The following is a 12739-nucleotide window of genomic DNA, read 5'->3' as shown; positions in this document are numbered from 1 at the left end:
CTTGTCACTTCTTGGTGGATATTGCTGGCCTGAGCACTGAGACACCAGAGATAGTCTGCTTGGCACTTCTTCCTGGGTATTGCTGTTCCGACTTCTCCCACAAATCACCAGCAAAGTTCCTCAGCCAAAACGTGAGCCGCCCCTGGGCCGACAGCCGGCGTTGCGGGCAGCCCCGGCTGGCAGCAAAAGCCTACGGCACCTGGTATTCCCAGGCGGTCTCGCATCCAAGTACTAACCAGGCCTGAGCCTGCTTAGCTTCCGAGATCAGACGAGATCGGGCGTTTTCAGGCTAGTATGGCCGTAGGCGCTGGCTGCTCTCATTTCTGGCCTTTTCACGCTCACAACTCAGATGCCGACAATTGGCTTTGTGCTGTGGTCAGAGGAGGAGGGAGGGAGGGAAACACTGACGCAGTGTTTGGGGCAAAGCTCCCTGAATCAGCAGAGATACTGCGCTTGTCACTTCTTGGTGGATATTGCTGGCCTGAGCACTGAGACACCAGAGATAGTCTGCTTGGCACTTCTTCCTGGGTATTGCTGTTCCGACTTCTCCCACAAATCACCAGCAAAGTTCCTCAGCCAAAACGTGAGCCGCCTCTGGGCCGACAGCCGGCGTTGCGGGCAGCCCCGGCTGGCAGCAAAAGCCTACGGCACCTGGTATTCCCAGGCGGTCTCCCATCCAAGTACTAACCAGGCCTGAGCCTGCTTAGCTTCCGAGATCAGACCAGATCGGGCGTTTTCAGGCTAGTATGGCCGTAGGCGCTGGCTGCTCTCATTTCTGGCCTTTTCACGCTCACAACTCAGATGCCGACAATTGGCTTTGTGCTGTGGTCAGAGGAGGAGGGAGGGAGGGAAACACTGACGCAGTGTTTGGGGCAAAGCTCCCTGAATCAGCAGAGATACTGCGCTTGTCACTTCTTGGTGGATATTGCTGGCCTGAGCACTGAGACACCAGAGATAGTCTGCTTGGCACTTCTTCCTGGGTATTGCTGTTCCGACTTCTCCCACAAATCACCAGCAAAGTTCCTCAGCCAAAACGTGAGCCGCCCTGGGCCGACAGCCGGCGTTGCGGGCAGCCCCGGCTGGCAGCAAAAGCCTACGGCACCTGGTATTCCCAGGCGGTCTCCCATCCAAGTACTAACCAGGCCTTGAGCCTGCTTAGCTTCCGAGATCAGACGAGATCGGGCGTTTTCAGGCTAGTATGGCCGTAGGCGCTGGCTGCTCTCATTTCTGGCCTTTTCACGCTCACAACTCAGATGCCGACAATTGGCTTTGTGCTGTGGTCAGAGGAGGAGGGAGGGAGGGAAACACTGACGCAGTGTTTGGGGCAAAGCTCCCTGAATCAGCAGAGATACTGCGCTTGTCACTTCTTGGTGGATATTGCTGGCCTGAGCACTGAGACACCAGAGATAGTCTGCTTGGCACTTCTTCCTGGGTATTGCTGTTCCGACTTCTCCCACAAATCACCAGCAAAGTTCCTCAGCCAAAACGTGAGCCGCCTCTGAGCCGACAGCCGGCGTTGCGGGCAGCCCCGGCTGGCAGCAAAAGCCTACGGCACCTGGTATTCCCAGGCGGTCTCCCATCCAAGTACTAACCAGGCCTGAGCCTGCTTAGCTTCCGAGATCAGACGAGATCGGGCGTTTTCAGGCTAGTATGGCCGTAGGCGCTGGCTGCTCTCATTTCTGGCCTTTTCACGCTCACAACTCAGATGCCGACAATTTGCTTTGTGCTGTGGTCAGAGGAGGAGGGAGGGAGGGAAACACTGACGCAGTGTTTGGGGCAAAGCTCCCTGAATCAGCAGAGATACTGCGCTTGTCACTTCTTGGTGGATATTGCTGGCCTGAGCACTGAGACACCAGAGATAGTCTGCTTGGCACTTCTTCCTGGGTATTGCTGTTCCGACTTCTCCACAAATCCACCAGCAAAGTTCCTCAGCCAAAACGTGAGCCGCCTCTGGGCCGACAGCCGGCGTTGCGGGCAGCCCCGGCTGGCAGCAAAAGCCTACGGCACCTGGTATTCCCAGGCGGACTCCCATCCAAGTACTAACCAGGCCTGAGCCTGCTTAGCTTCCGAGATCAGACGAGATCGGGCGTTTTCAGGCTAGTATGGCCGTAGGCACTGGCTACTCTCATTTCTGGCCTTTTCACGCTCACAACTCAGATGCCGACAATTGGCTTTGTGCTGTGGTCAGAGGAGGAGGGAGGGAGGGAAACACTGACGCAGTGTTTGGGGCAAAGCTCCCTGAATCAGCAGAGATACTGCGCTTGTCACTTCTTGGTGGATATTGCTGGCCTGAGCACTGAGACACCAGAGATAGTCTGCTTGGCACTTCTTCCTGGGTATTGCTGTTCCGACTTCTCCCACAAATCACCAGCAAAGTTCCTCAGCCAAAACGTGAGCCGCCCCTGGGCCGACAGCCGGCGTTGCGGGCAGCCCCGGCTGGCAGCAAAAGCCTACGGCACCTGGTATTCCCAGGCGGTCTCGCATCCAAGTACTAACCAGGCCTGAGCCTGCTTAGCTTCCGAGATCAGACGAGATCGGGCGTTTTCAGGCTAGTATGGCCGTAGGCGCTGGCTGCTCTCATTTCTGGCCTTTTCACGCTCACAACTCAGATGCCGACAATTGGCTTTGTGCTGTGGTCAGAGGAGGAGGGAGGGAGGGAAACACTGACGCAGTGTTTGGGGCAAAGCTCCCTGAATCAGCAGAGATACTGCGCTTGTCACTTCTTGGTGGATATTGCTGGCCTGAGCACTGAGACACCAGAGATAGTCTGCTTGGCACTTCTTCCTGGGTATTGCTGTTCCGACTTCTCCCACAAATCACCAGCAAAGTTCCTCAGCCAAAACGTGAGCCGCCTCTGGGCCGACAGCCGGCGTTGCGGGCAGCCCCGGCTGGCAGCAAAAGCCTACGGCACCTGGTATTCCCAGGCGGTCTCCCATCCAAGTACTAATCAGGCCTGAGCCTGCTTAGCTTCCGAGATCAGACCAGATCGGGCGTTTTCAGGCTAGTATGGCCGTAGGCGCTGGCTGCTCTCATTTCTGGCCTTTTCACGCTCACAACTCAGATGCCGACAATTGGCTTTGTGCTGTGGTCAGAGGAGGAGGGAGGGAGGGAAACACTGACGCAGTGTTTGGGGCAAAGCTCCCTGAATCAGCAGAGATACTGCGCTTGTCACTTCTTGGTGGATATTGCTGGCCTGAGCACTGAGACACCAGAGATAGTCTGCTTGGCACTTCTTCCTGGGTATTGCTGTTCCGACTTCTCCCACAAATCACCAGCAAAGTTCCTCAGCCAAAACGTGAGCCGCCCCTGGGCCGACAGCCGGCGTTGCGGGCAGCCCCGGCTGGCAGCAAAAGCCTACGGCACCTGGTATTCCCAGGCGGTCTCCCATCCAAGTACTAACCAGGCCTGAGCCTGCTTAGCTTCCGAGATCAGACGAGATCAGGCGTTTTCAGGCTAGTATGGCCGTAGGCGCTGGCTGCACTCATTTCTGGCCTTTTCACGCTCACAACTCAGATGCCGACAATTGGCTTTGTGCTGTGGTCAGAGGAGGAGGGAGGGAGGGAAACACTGACGCAGTGTTTGGGGCAAAGCTCCCTGAATCAGCAGAGATACTGCGCTTGTCACTTCTTGGTGGATATTGCTGGCCTGAGCACTGAGACACCAGAGATAGTCTGCTTGGCACTTCTTCCTGGGTATTGCTGTTCCGACTTCTCCCACAAATCACCAGCAAAGTTCCTCAGCCAAAACGTGAGCCGCCTCTGGGCCGACAGCCGGCGTTGCGGGCAGCCCCGGCTGGCAGCAAAAGCCTACGGCACCTGGTATTCCCAGGCGGTCTCCCATCCAAGTACTAACCAGGCCTGAGCCTGCTTAGCTTCCGAGATCAGACGTTTTCAGGCTAGTATGGCCGTAGGCGCTGGCTGCTCTCATTTCTGGCCTTTTCACGCTCACAACTCAGATGCCGACAATTGGCTTTGTGCTGTGGTCAGAGGAGGAGGGAGGGAGGGAAACACTGACGCAGTGTTTGGGGCAAAGCTCCCTGAATCAGCAGAGATACTGCGCTTGTCACTTCTTGGTGGATATTGCTGGCCTGAGCACTGAGACACCAGAGATAGTCTGCTTGGCACTTCTTCCTGGGTATTGCTGTTCCGACTTCTCCCACAAATCACCAGCAAAGTTCCTCAGCCAAAACGTGAGCCGCCTCTGGGCCGACAGCCGGCGTTGCGGGCAGCCCCGGCTGGCAGCAAAAGCCTACGGCACCGTGTATTCCCAGGCGGTCTCCCATCCAAGTACTAACCAGGCCTGAGCCTGCTTAGCTTCCGAGATCAGACGAGATCGGGCGTTTTCAGGCTAGTATGGCCGTAGGCGCTGGCTGCTCTCATTTCTGGCCTTTTCACGCTCACAACTCAGATGCCGACAATTGGCTTTGTGCTGTGGTCAGAGGAGGAGGGAGGGAGGGAAACACTGACGCAGTGTTTGGGGCAAAGCTCCCTGAATCAGCAGAGATACTGCGCTTGTCACTTCTTGGTGGATATTGCTGGCCTGAGCACTGAGACACCAGAGATAGTCTGCTTGGCACTTCTTCCTGGGTATTGCTGTTCCGACTTCTCCCACAAATCACCAGCAAAGTTCCTCAGCCAAAACGTGAGCCGCCTCTGGGCCGACAGCCGGCGTTGCGGGCAGCCCCGGCTGGCAGCAAAAGCCTACAGCACCTGGTATTCCCAGGCGGTCTCCCATCCAAGTACTAACCAGGCCTGAGCCTGCTTAGCTTCCGAGATCAGACGAGATCGGGCGTTTTCAGGCTAGTATGGCCGTAGGCGCTGGCTGCTCTCATTTCTGGCCTTTTCACGCTCACAACTCAGATGCCGACAATTGGCTTTGTGCTGTGGTCAGAGGAGGAGGGAGGGAGGGAAACACTGACGCAGTGTTTGGGGCAAAGCTCCCTGAATCAGCAGAGATACTGCGCTTGTCACTTCTTGGTGGATATTGCTGGCCTGAGCACTGAGACACCAGAGATAGTCTGCTTGGCACTTCTTCCTGGGTATTGCTGTTCCGACTTCTCCCACAAATCACCAGCAAAGTTCCTCAGCCAAAACGTGAGCCGCCTCTGGGCCGACAGCCGGCGTTGCGGGCAGCCCCGGCTGGCAGCAAAAGCCTACGGCACCTGGTATTCCCAGGCGGACTCCCATCCAAGTACTAACCAGGCCTGAGCCTGCTTAGCTTCCGAGATCAGACGAGATCGGGCGTTTTCAGGCTAGTATGGCCGTAGGCACTGGCTGCTCTCATTTCTGGCCTTTTCACGCTCACAACTCAGATGCCGACAATTGGCTTTGTGCTGTGGTCAGAGGAGGAGGGAGGGAGGGAAACACTGACGCAGTGTTTGGGGCAAAGCTCCCTGAATCAGCAGAGATACTGCGCTTGTCACTTCTTGGTGGATATTGCTGGCCTGAGCACTGAGACACCAGAGATAGTCTGCTTGGCACTTCTTCCTGGGTATTGCTGTTCCGACTTCTCCCACAAATCACCAGCAAAGTTCCTCAGCCAAAACGTGAGCCGCCCCTGGGCCGACAGCCGGCGTTGCGGGCAGCCCCGGCTGGCAGCAAAAGCCTACGGCACCTGGTATTCCCAGGCGGTCTCGCATCCAAGTACTAACCAGGCCTGAGCCTGCTTAGCTTCCGAGATCAGACGAGATCGGGCGTTTTCAGGCTAGTATGGCCGTAGGCGCTGGCTGCTCTCATTTCTGGCCTTTTCACGCTCACAACTCAGATGCCGACAATTGGCTTTGTGCTGTGGTCAGAGGAGGAGGGAGGGAGGGAAACACTGACGCAGTGTTTGGGGCAAAGCTCCCTGAATCAGCAGAGATACTGCGCTTGTCACTTCTTGGTGGATATTGCTGGCCTGAGCACTGAGACACCAGAGATAGTCTGCTTGGCACTTCTTCCTGGGTATTGCTGTTCCGACTTCTCCCACAAATCACCAGCAAAGTTCCTCAGCCAAAACGTGAGCCGCCTCTGGGCCGACAGCCGGCGTTGCGGGCAGCCCCGGCTGGCAGCAAAAGCCTACGGCACCTGGTATTCCCAGGCGGTCTCCCATCCAAGTACTAACCAGGCCTGAGCCTGCTTAGCTTCCGAGATCAGACCAGATCGGGCGTTTTCAGGCTAGTATGGCCGTAGGCGCTGGCTGCTCTCATTTCTGGCCTTTTCACGCTCACAACTCAGATGCCGACAATTGGCTTTGTGCTGTGGTCAGAGGAGGAGGGAGGGAGGGAAACACTGACGCAGTGTTTGGGGCAAAGCTCCCTGAATCAGCAGAGATACTGCGCTTGTCACTTCTTGGTGGATATTGCTGGCCTGAGCACTGAGACACCAGAGATAGTCTGCTTGGCACTTCTTCCTGGGTATTGCTGTTCCGACTTCTCCCACAAATCACCAGCAAAGTTCCTCAGCCAAAACGTGAGCCGCCCCTGGGCCGACAGCCGGCGTTGCGGGCAGCCCCGGCTGGCAGCAAAAGCCTACGGCACCTGGTATTCCCAGGCGGTCTCCCATCCAAGTACTAACCAGGCCTGAGCCTGCTTAGCTTCCGAGATCAGACAAGATCGGGTGTTTTCAGGCTAGTATGGCCGTAGGCGCTGGCTGCACTCATTTCTGGCCTTTTCACGCTCACAACTCAGATGCCGACAATTGGCTTTGTGCTGTGGTCAGAGGAGGAGGGAGGGAGGGAAACACTGACGCAGTGTTTGGGGCAAAGCTCCCTGAATCAGCAGAGATACTGCGCTTGTCACTTCTTGGTGGATATTGCTGGCCTGAGCACTGAGACACCAGAGATAGTCTGCTTGGCACTTCTTCCTGGGTATTGCTGTTCCGACTTCTCCCACAAATCACCAGCAAAGTTCCTCAGCCAAAACGTGAGCCGCCTCTGGGCCGACAGCCGGCGTTGCGGGCAGCCCCGGCTGGCAGCAAAAGCCTACGGCACCTGGTATTCCCAGGCGGTCTCCCATCCAAGTACTAACCAGGCCTGAGCCTGCTTAGCTTCCGAGATCAGACGTTTTCAGGCTAGTATGGCCGTAGGCGCTGGCTGCTCTCATTTCTGGCCTTTTCACGCTCACAACTCAGATGCCGACAATTGGCTTTGTGCTGTGGTCAGAGGAGGAGGGAGGGAGGGAAACACTGACGCAGTGTTTGGGGCAAAGCTCCCTGAATCAGCAGAGATACTGCGCTTGTCACTTCTTGGTGGATATTGCTGGCCTGAGCACTGAGACACCAGAGATAGTCTGCTTGGCACTTCTTCCTGGGTATTGCTGTTCCGACTTCTACCACAAATCACCAGCAAAGTTCCTCAGCCAAAACGTGAGCCGCCTCTGGGCCGACAGCCGGCGTTGCGGGCAGCCCCGGCTGGCAGCAAAAGCCTACGGCACCTGGTATTCCCAGGCGGTCTCCCATCCAAGTACTAACCAGGCCTGAGCCTGCTTAGCTTCCGAGATCAGACGAGATCGGGCGTTTTCAGGCTAGTATGGCCGTAGGCGCTGGCTGCTCTCATTTCTGGCCTTTTCACGCTCACAACTCAGATGCCGACAATTGGCTTTGTGCTGTGGTCAGAGGAGGAGGGAGGGAGGGAAACACTGACGCAGTGTTTGGGGCAAAGCTCCCTGAATCAGCAGAGATACTGCGCTTGTCACTTCTTGGTGGATATTGCTGGCCTGAGCACTGAGACACCAGAGATAGTCTGCTTGGCACTTCTTCCTGGGTATTGCTGTTCCGACTTCTCCCACAAATCACCAGCAAAGTTCCTCAGCCAAAACGTGAGCCGCCTCTGGGCCGACAGCCGGCGTTGCGGGCAGCCCCGGCTGGCAGCAAAAGCCTACGGCACCTGGTATTCCCAGGCGGTCTCCCACCCAAGTACTAACCAGGCCTGAGCCTGCTTAGCTTCCGAGATCAGACGAGATCAGGCGTTTTCAGGCTAGTATGGCCGTAGGCGCTGGCTGCTCTCATTTCTGGCCTTTTCACGCTCACAACTCAGATGCCGACAATTGGCTTTGTGCTGTGGTCAGAGGAGGAGGGAGGGAGGGAAACACTGACGCAGTGTTTGGGGCAAAGCTCCCTGAATCAGCAGAGATACTGCGCTTGTCACTTCTTGGTGGATATTGCTGGCCTGAGCACTGAGACACCAGAGATAGTCTGCTTGGCACTTCTTCCTGGGTATTGCTGTTCCGACTTCTCCCACAAATCACCAGCAAAGTTCCTCAGCCAAAACGTGAGCGGCCTCTGGGCCGACAGCCGGCGTTGCGGGCAGCCCCGGCTGGCAGCAAAAGCCTACGGCACCTGGTATTCCCAGGCGGTCTCCCATCCAAGTACTAACCAGGCCTGAGCCTGCTTAGCTTCCGAGATCAGACGAGATCAGGCGTTTTCAGGCTAGTATGGCCGTAGGCGCTGGCTGCTCTCATTTCTGGCCTTTTCACGCTCACAACTCAGATGCCGACAATTGGCTTTGTGCTGTGGTCAGAGGAGGAGGGAGGGAGGGAAACACTGACGCAGTGTTTGGGGCAAAGCTCCCTGAATCAGCAGAGATACTGCGCTTGTCACTTCTTGGTGGATATTGCTGGCCTGAGCACTGAGACACCAGAGATAGTCTGCTTGGCACTTCTTCCTGGGTATTGCTGTTCCGACTTCTCCCACAAATCACCAGCAAAGTTCCTCAGCCAAAACGTGAGCCGCCCCTGGGCCGACAGCCGGCGTTGCGGGCAGCCCCGGCTGGCAGCAAAAGCCTACGGCACCTGGTATTCCCAGGCGGTCTCCCATCCAAGTACTAACCAGGCCTGAGCCTGCTTAGCTTCCGAGATCAGACCAGATCGGGCGTTTTCAGGCTAGTATGGCCGTAGGCGCTGGCTGCTCTCATTTCTGGCCTTTTCACGCTCACAACTCAGATGCCGACAATTGGCTTTGTGCTGTGGTCAGAGGAGGAGGGAGGGAGGGAAACACTGACGCAGTGTTTGGGGCAAAGCTCCCTGAATCAGCAGAGATACTGCGCTTGTCACTTCTTGGTGGATATTGCTGGCCTGAGCACTGAGACACCAGAGATAGTCTGCTTGGCACTTCTTCCTGGGTATTGCTGTTCCGACTTCTCCCACAAATCACCAGCAAAGTTCCTCAGCCAAAACGTGAGCCGCCTCTGGGCCGACAGCCGGCGTTGCGGGCAGCCCCGGCTGGCAGCAAAAGCCTACGGCAGCTGGTATTCCCAGGCGGTCTCCCATCCAAGTACTAACCAGGCCTGAGCCTGCTTAGCTTCCGAGATCAGACGAGATCGGGCGTTTTCAGGCTAGTATGGCCGTAGGCGCTGGCTGCACTCATTTCTGGCCTTTTCACGCTCACAACTCAGATGCCGACAATTGGCTTTGTGCTGTGGTCAGAGGAGGAGGGAGGGAGGGAAACACTGACGCAGTGTTTGGGGCAAAGCTCCCTGAATCAGCAGAGATACTGCGCTTGTCACTTCTTGGTGGATATTGCTGGCCTGAGCACTGAGACACCAGAGATAGTCTGCTTGGCACTTCTTCCTGGGTATTGCTGTTCCGACTTCTCCCACAAATCACCAGCAAAGTTCCTCAGCCAAAACGTGAGCCGCCTCTGGGCCGACAGCCGGCGTTGCGGGCAGCCCCGGCTGGCAGCAAAAGCCTACGGCACCTGGAATTCCCAGGCGGTCTCCCATCCAAGTACTAACCAGGCCTGAGCCTGCTTAGCTTCCGAGATCAGACGAGATCGGGCGTTTTCCGGCTAGTATGGCCGTAGGCGCTGGCTGCTCTCATTTCTGGCCTTTTCACGCTCACAACTCAGATGCCGACAATTGGCTTTGTGCTGTGGTCAGAGGAGGAGGGAGGGAGGGAAACACTGACGCAGTGTTTGGGGCAAAGCTCCCTGAATCAGCAGAGATACTGCGCTTGTCACTTCTTGGTGGATATTGCTGGCCTGAGCACTGAGACACCAGAGATAGTCTGCTTGGCACTTCTTCCTGGGTATTGCTGTTCCGACTTCTCCCACAAATCACCAGCAAAGTTCCTCAGCCAAAACGTGAGCCGCCTCTGGGCCGACAGCCGGTGTTGCGGGCAGCCCCGGCTGGCAGCAAAAGCCGACGGCACCTGGTATTCCCAGGCGGTCTCCCATCCAAGTACTAACCAGGCCTGAGCCTGCTTAGCTTCCGAGATCAGACCAGATCGGGCGTTTTCAGGCTAGTATGGCCGTAGGCGCTGGCTGCTCTCATTTCTGGCCTTTTCACGCTCACAACTCAGATGCCGACAATTGGCTTTGTGCTGTGGTCAGAGGAGGAGGGAGGGAGGGAAACACTGACGCAGTGTTTGGGGCAAAGCTCCCTGAATCAGCAGAGATACTGCGCTTGTCACTTCTTGGTGGATATTGCTGGCCTGAGCACTGAGACACCAGAGATAGTCTGCTTGGCACTTCTTCCTGGGTATTGCTGTTCCGACTTCTCCCACAAATCACCAGCAAAGTTCCTCAGCCAAAACGTGAGCCGCCTCTGGGCCGACAGCCGGCGTTGCGGGCAGCCCCGGCTGGCAGCAAAAGCCTACGGCACCTGGTATTCCCAGGCGGTCTCCCATCCAAGTACTAACCAGGCCTGAGCCTGCTTAGCTTCCGAGATCAGACCAGATCGGGCGTTTTCAGGCTAGTATGGCCGTAGGCGTTGGCTGCTCTCATTTCTGGCCTTTTCACGCTCACAACTCAGATGCCGACAATTGGCTTTGTGCTGTGGTCAGAGGAGGAGGGAGGGAGGGAAACACTGACGCAGTGTTTGGGGCAAAGCTCCCTGAATCAGCAGAGATACTGCGCTTGTCACTTCTTGGTGGATATTGCTGGCCTGAGCACTGAGACACCAGAGATAGTCTGCTTGGCACTTCTTCCTGGGTATTGCTGTTCCGACTTCTCCCACAAATCACCAGCAAAGTTCCTCAGCCAAAACGTGAGCCGCCTCTGGGCCGACAGCCGGCGTTGCGGGCAGCCCCGGCTGGCAGCAAAAGCCTACGGCACCTGGTATTCTCAGGCGGACTCCCATCCAAGTACTAACCAGGCCTGAGCCTGCTTAGCTTCCGAGATCAGACGAGATCGGGCGTTTTCAGGCTAGTATGGCCGTAGGCACTGGCGGCTCTCATTTCTGGCCTTTTCACGCTCACAACTCAGATGCCGACAATTGGCTTTGTGCTGTGGTCAGAGGAGGAGGGAGGGAGGGAAACACTGACGCAGTGTTTGGGGCAAAGCTCCCTGAATCAGCAGAGATACTGCGCTTGTCACTTCTTGGTGGATATTGCTGGCCTGAGCACTGAGACACCAGAGATAGTCTGCTTGGCACTTCTTCCTGGGTATTGCTGTTCCGACTTCTCCCACAAATCACCAGCAAAGTTCCTCAGCCAAAACGTGAGCCGCCCCTGGGCCGACAGCCGGCGTTGCGGGCAGCCCCGGCTGGCAGCAAAAGCCTACGGCACCTGGTATTCCCAGGCGGTCTCGCATCCAAGTACTAACCAGGCCTGAGCCTGCTTAGCTTCCGAGATCAGACGAGATCGGGCGTTTTCAGGCTAGTACGGCCGTAGGCGCTGGCTGCTCTCATTTCTGGCCTTTTCACGCTCACAACTCAGATGCCGACAATTGGCTTTGTGCTGTGGTCAGAGGAGGAGGGAGGGAGGGAAACACTGACGCAGTGTTTGGGGCAAAGCTCCCTGAATCAGCAGAGATACTGCGCTTGTCACTTCTTGGTGGATATTGCTGGCCTGAGCACTGAGACACCAGAGATAGTCTGCTTGGCACTTCTTCCTGGGTATTGCTGTTCCGACTTCTCCCACAAATCACCAGCAAAGTTCCTCAGCCAAAACGTGAGCCGCCTCTGGGCCGACAGCCGGCGTTGCGGGCAGCCCCGGCTGGCAGCAAAAGCCTACGGCACCTGGTATTCCCAGGCGGACTCCCATCCAAGTACTAACCAGGCCTGAGCCTGCTTAGCTTCCGAGATCAGACGAGATCAGGCGTTTTCAGGCTAGTATGGCCGTAGGCGCTGGCTGCTCTCATTTCTGGCCTTTTCACGCTCACAACTCAGATGCCGACAATTGGCTTTGTGCTGTGGTCAGAGGAGGAGGGAGGGAGGGAAACACTGACGCAGTGTTTGGGGCAAAGCTCCCTGAATCAGCAGAGATACTGCGCTTGTCACTTCTTGGTGGATATTGCTGGCCTGAGCACTGAGACACCAGAGATAGTCTGCTTGGCACTTCTTCCTGGGTATTGCTGTTCCGACTTCTCCCACAAATCACCAGCAAAGTTCCTCAGCCAAAACGTGAGCCGCCTCTGGGCCGACAGCCGGCGTTGCGGGCAGCCCCGGCTGGCAGCAAAAGCCTACGGCACCTGGTATTCCCAGGCGGTCTCCCATCCAAGTACTAACCAGGCCTGAGCCTGCTTAGCTTCCGAGATCAGACCAGATCGGGCGTTTTCAGGCTAGTATGGCCGTATGCGCTGGCTGCTCTCATTTCTGGCCTTTTCACGCTCACAACTCAGATGCCGACAATTGGCTTTGTGCTGTGGTCAGAGGAGGAGGGAGGGAGGGAAACACTGACGCAGTGTTTGGGGCAAAGCTCCCTGAATCAGCAGAGATACTGCGCTTGTCACTTCTTGGTGGATATTGCTGGCCTGAGCACTGAGACACCAGAGATAGTCTGCTTGGCACTTCTTCCTGGGTATTGCTGTTCCGACTTCTCCCACAA

The 12739-nt window shown here is 56.5% G+C and overlaps 26 non-coding genes and 2 pseudogenes across 26 annotated transcripts; all 28 read right to left on the bottom strand.

Moving 5' to 3' along the window:
• Positions 1-187: 187 nt before the first annotated feature.
• Positions 188-306, bottom strand: LOC145346276 (5S ribosomal RNA). The gene has a single exon (XR_013887630.1). It is a non-coding gene; the product is annotated as a 5S ribosomal RNA (ribosomal RNA).
• Positions 307-639: 333 nt separating this feature from the next.
• On the bottom strand, positions 640-758 carry LOC145346198 (5S ribosomal RNA). Its single transcript, XR_013887555.1, has one exon. It is a non-coding gene; the product is annotated as a 5S ribosomal RNA (ribosomal RNA).
• A 332-nt stretch (positions 759-1090) lies between these two features.
• LOC145346247 (5S ribosomal RNA) lies at positions 1091-1210 on the bottom strand. Its single transcript, XR_013887601.1, has one exon. It is a non-coding gene; the product is annotated as a 5S ribosomal RNA (ribosomal RNA).
• A 333-nt stretch (positions 1211-1543) lies between these two features.
• On the bottom strand, positions 1544-1662 carry LOC145345886 (5S ribosomal RNA). The gene has a single exon (XR_013887256.1). It is a non-coding gene; the product is annotated as a 5S ribosomal RNA (ribosomal RNA).
• A 333-nt stretch (positions 1663-1995) lies between these two features.
• On the bottom strand, positions 1996-2114 carry LOC145346040 (5S ribosomal RNA). The gene has a single exon (XR_013887403.1). It is a non-coding gene; the product is annotated as a 5S ribosomal RNA (ribosomal RNA).
• Positions 2115-2447: 333 nt separating this feature from the next.
• On the bottom strand, positions 2448-2566 carry LOC145346274 (5S ribosomal RNA). Its single transcript, XR_013887628.1, has one exon. It is a non-coding gene; the product is annotated as a 5S ribosomal RNA (ribosomal RNA).
• Positions 2567-2899: 333 nt separating this feature from the next.
• Positions 2900-3018, bottom strand: LOC145346250 (5S ribosomal RNA). The gene has a single exon (XR_013887604.1). It is a non-coding gene; the product is annotated as a 5S ribosomal RNA (ribosomal RNA).
• Positions 3019-3351: 333 nt separating this feature from the next.
• Positions 3352-3470, bottom strand: LOC145346078 (5S ribosomal RNA). The gene has a single exon (XR_013887441.1). It is a non-coding gene; the product is annotated as a 5S ribosomal RNA (ribosomal RNA).
• Positions 3471-3803: 333 nt separating this feature from the next.
• LOC145345717 (5S ribosomal RNA) lies at positions 3804-3912 on the bottom strand (annotated as a pseudogene).
• A 333-nt stretch (positions 3913-4245) lies between these two features.
• LOC145346308 (5S ribosomal RNA) lies at positions 4246-4364 on the bottom strand. Its single transcript, XR_013887661.1, has one exon. It is a non-coding gene; the product is annotated as a 5S ribosomal RNA (ribosomal RNA).
• A 333-nt stretch (positions 4365-4697) lies between these two features.
• LOC145345998 (5S ribosomal RNA) lies at positions 4698-4816 on the bottom strand. The gene has a single exon (XR_013887363.1). It is a non-coding gene; the product is annotated as a 5S ribosomal RNA (ribosomal RNA).
• Positions 4817-5149: 333 nt separating this feature from the next.
• Positions 5150-5268, bottom strand: LOC145346039 (5S ribosomal RNA). The gene has a single exon (XR_013887402.1). It is a non-coding gene; the product is annotated as a 5S ribosomal RNA (ribosomal RNA).
• Positions 5269-5601: 333 nt separating this feature from the next.
• On the bottom strand, positions 5602-5720 carry LOC145346273 (5S ribosomal RNA). The gene has a single exon (XR_013887627.1). It is a non-coding gene; the product is annotated as a 5S ribosomal RNA (ribosomal RNA).
• Positions 5721-6053: 333 nt separating this feature from the next.
• On the bottom strand, positions 6054-6172 carry LOC145346197 (5S ribosomal RNA). Its single transcript, XR_013887554.1, has one exon. It is a non-coding gene; the product is annotated as a 5S ribosomal RNA (ribosomal RNA).
• A 333-nt stretch (positions 6173-6505) lies between these two features.
• LOC145346015 (5S ribosomal RNA) lies at positions 6506-6624 on the bottom strand. The gene has a single exon (XR_013887379.1). It is a non-coding gene; the product is annotated as a 5S ribosomal RNA (ribosomal RNA).
• A 333-nt stretch (positions 6625-6957) lies between these two features.
• Positions 6958-7066, bottom strand: LOC145345716 (5S ribosomal RNA; annotated as a pseudogene).
• A 333-nt stretch (positions 7067-7399) lies between these two features.
• On the bottom strand, positions 7400-7518 carry LOC145345885 (5S ribosomal RNA). The gene has a single exon (XR_013887255.1). It is a non-coding gene; the product is annotated as a 5S ribosomal RNA (ribosomal RNA).
• A 333-nt stretch (positions 7519-7851) lies between these two features.
• On the bottom strand, positions 7852-7970 carry LOC145346107 (5S ribosomal RNA). Its single transcript, XR_013887469.1, has one exon. It is a non-coding gene; the product is annotated as a 5S ribosomal RNA (ribosomal RNA).
• A 333-nt stretch (positions 7971-8303) lies between these two features.
• On the bottom strand, positions 8304-8422 carry LOC145346076 (5S ribosomal RNA). Its single transcript, XR_013887439.1, has one exon. It is a non-coding gene; the product is annotated as a 5S ribosomal RNA (ribosomal RNA).
• Positions 8423-8755: 333 nt separating this feature from the next.
• LOC145346196 (5S ribosomal RNA) lies at positions 8756-8874 on the bottom strand. Its single transcript, XR_013887553.1, has one exon. It is a non-coding gene; the product is annotated as a 5S ribosomal RNA (ribosomal RNA).
• Positions 8875-9207: 333 nt separating this feature from the next.
• On the bottom strand, positions 9208-9326 carry LOC145346300 (5S ribosomal RNA). The gene has a single exon (XR_013887654.1). It is a non-coding gene; the product is annotated as a 5S ribosomal RNA (ribosomal RNA).
• A 333-nt stretch (positions 9327-9659) lies between these two features.
• Positions 9660-9778, bottom strand: LOC145346153 (5S ribosomal RNA). The gene has a single exon (XR_013887512.1). It is a non-coding gene; the product is annotated as a 5S ribosomal RNA (ribosomal RNA).
• A 333-nt stretch (positions 9779-10111) lies between these two features.
• On the bottom strand, positions 10112-10230 carry LOC145346329 (5S ribosomal RNA). Its single transcript, XR_013887681.1, has one exon. It is a non-coding gene; the product is annotated as a 5S ribosomal RNA (ribosomal RNA).
• Positions 10231-10563: 333 nt separating this feature from the next.
• LOC145346194 (5S ribosomal RNA) lies at positions 10564-10682 on the bottom strand. The gene has a single exon (XR_013887551.1). It is a non-coding gene; the product is annotated as a 5S ribosomal RNA (ribosomal RNA).
• A 333-nt stretch (positions 10683-11015) lies between these two features.
• On the bottom strand, positions 11016-11134 carry LOC145346111 (5S ribosomal RNA). Its single transcript, XR_013887472.1, has one exon. It is a non-coding gene; the product is annotated as a 5S ribosomal RNA (ribosomal RNA).
• Positions 11135-11467: 333 nt separating this feature from the next.
• On the bottom strand, positions 11468-11586 carry LOC145345667 (5S ribosomal RNA). The gene has a single exon (XR_013887124.1). It is a non-coding gene; the product is annotated as a 5S ribosomal RNA (ribosomal RNA).
• A 333-nt stretch (positions 11587-11919) lies between these two features.
• On the bottom strand, positions 11920-12038 carry LOC145346233 (5S ribosomal RNA). Its single transcript, XR_013887588.1, has one exon. It is a non-coding gene; the product is annotated as a 5S ribosomal RNA (ribosomal RNA).
• Positions 12039-12371: 333 nt separating this feature from the next.
• Positions 12372-12490, bottom strand: LOC145345647 (5S ribosomal RNA). Its single transcript, XR_013887105.1, has one exon. It is a non-coding gene; the product is annotated as a 5S ribosomal RNA (ribosomal RNA).
• Between the last annotated feature and the right edge of the window lie 249 nt (positions 12491-12739).

This window comes from Carcharhinus amblyrhynchos, chromosome 7, assembly GCF_965287045.1.
Source record: "Carcharhinus amblyrhynchos chromosome 7, sCarAmb.v2.hapA, whole genome shotgun sequence".
Lineage (NCBI taxonomy): Eukaryota > Metazoa > Chordata > Chondrichthyes > Carcharhiniformes > Carcharhinidae > Carcharhinus > Carcharhinus amblyrhynchos.
Note: the sequence above shows the minus strand (reverse complement) of the source record. Positions and strands in the feature narration are given on the sequence as shown.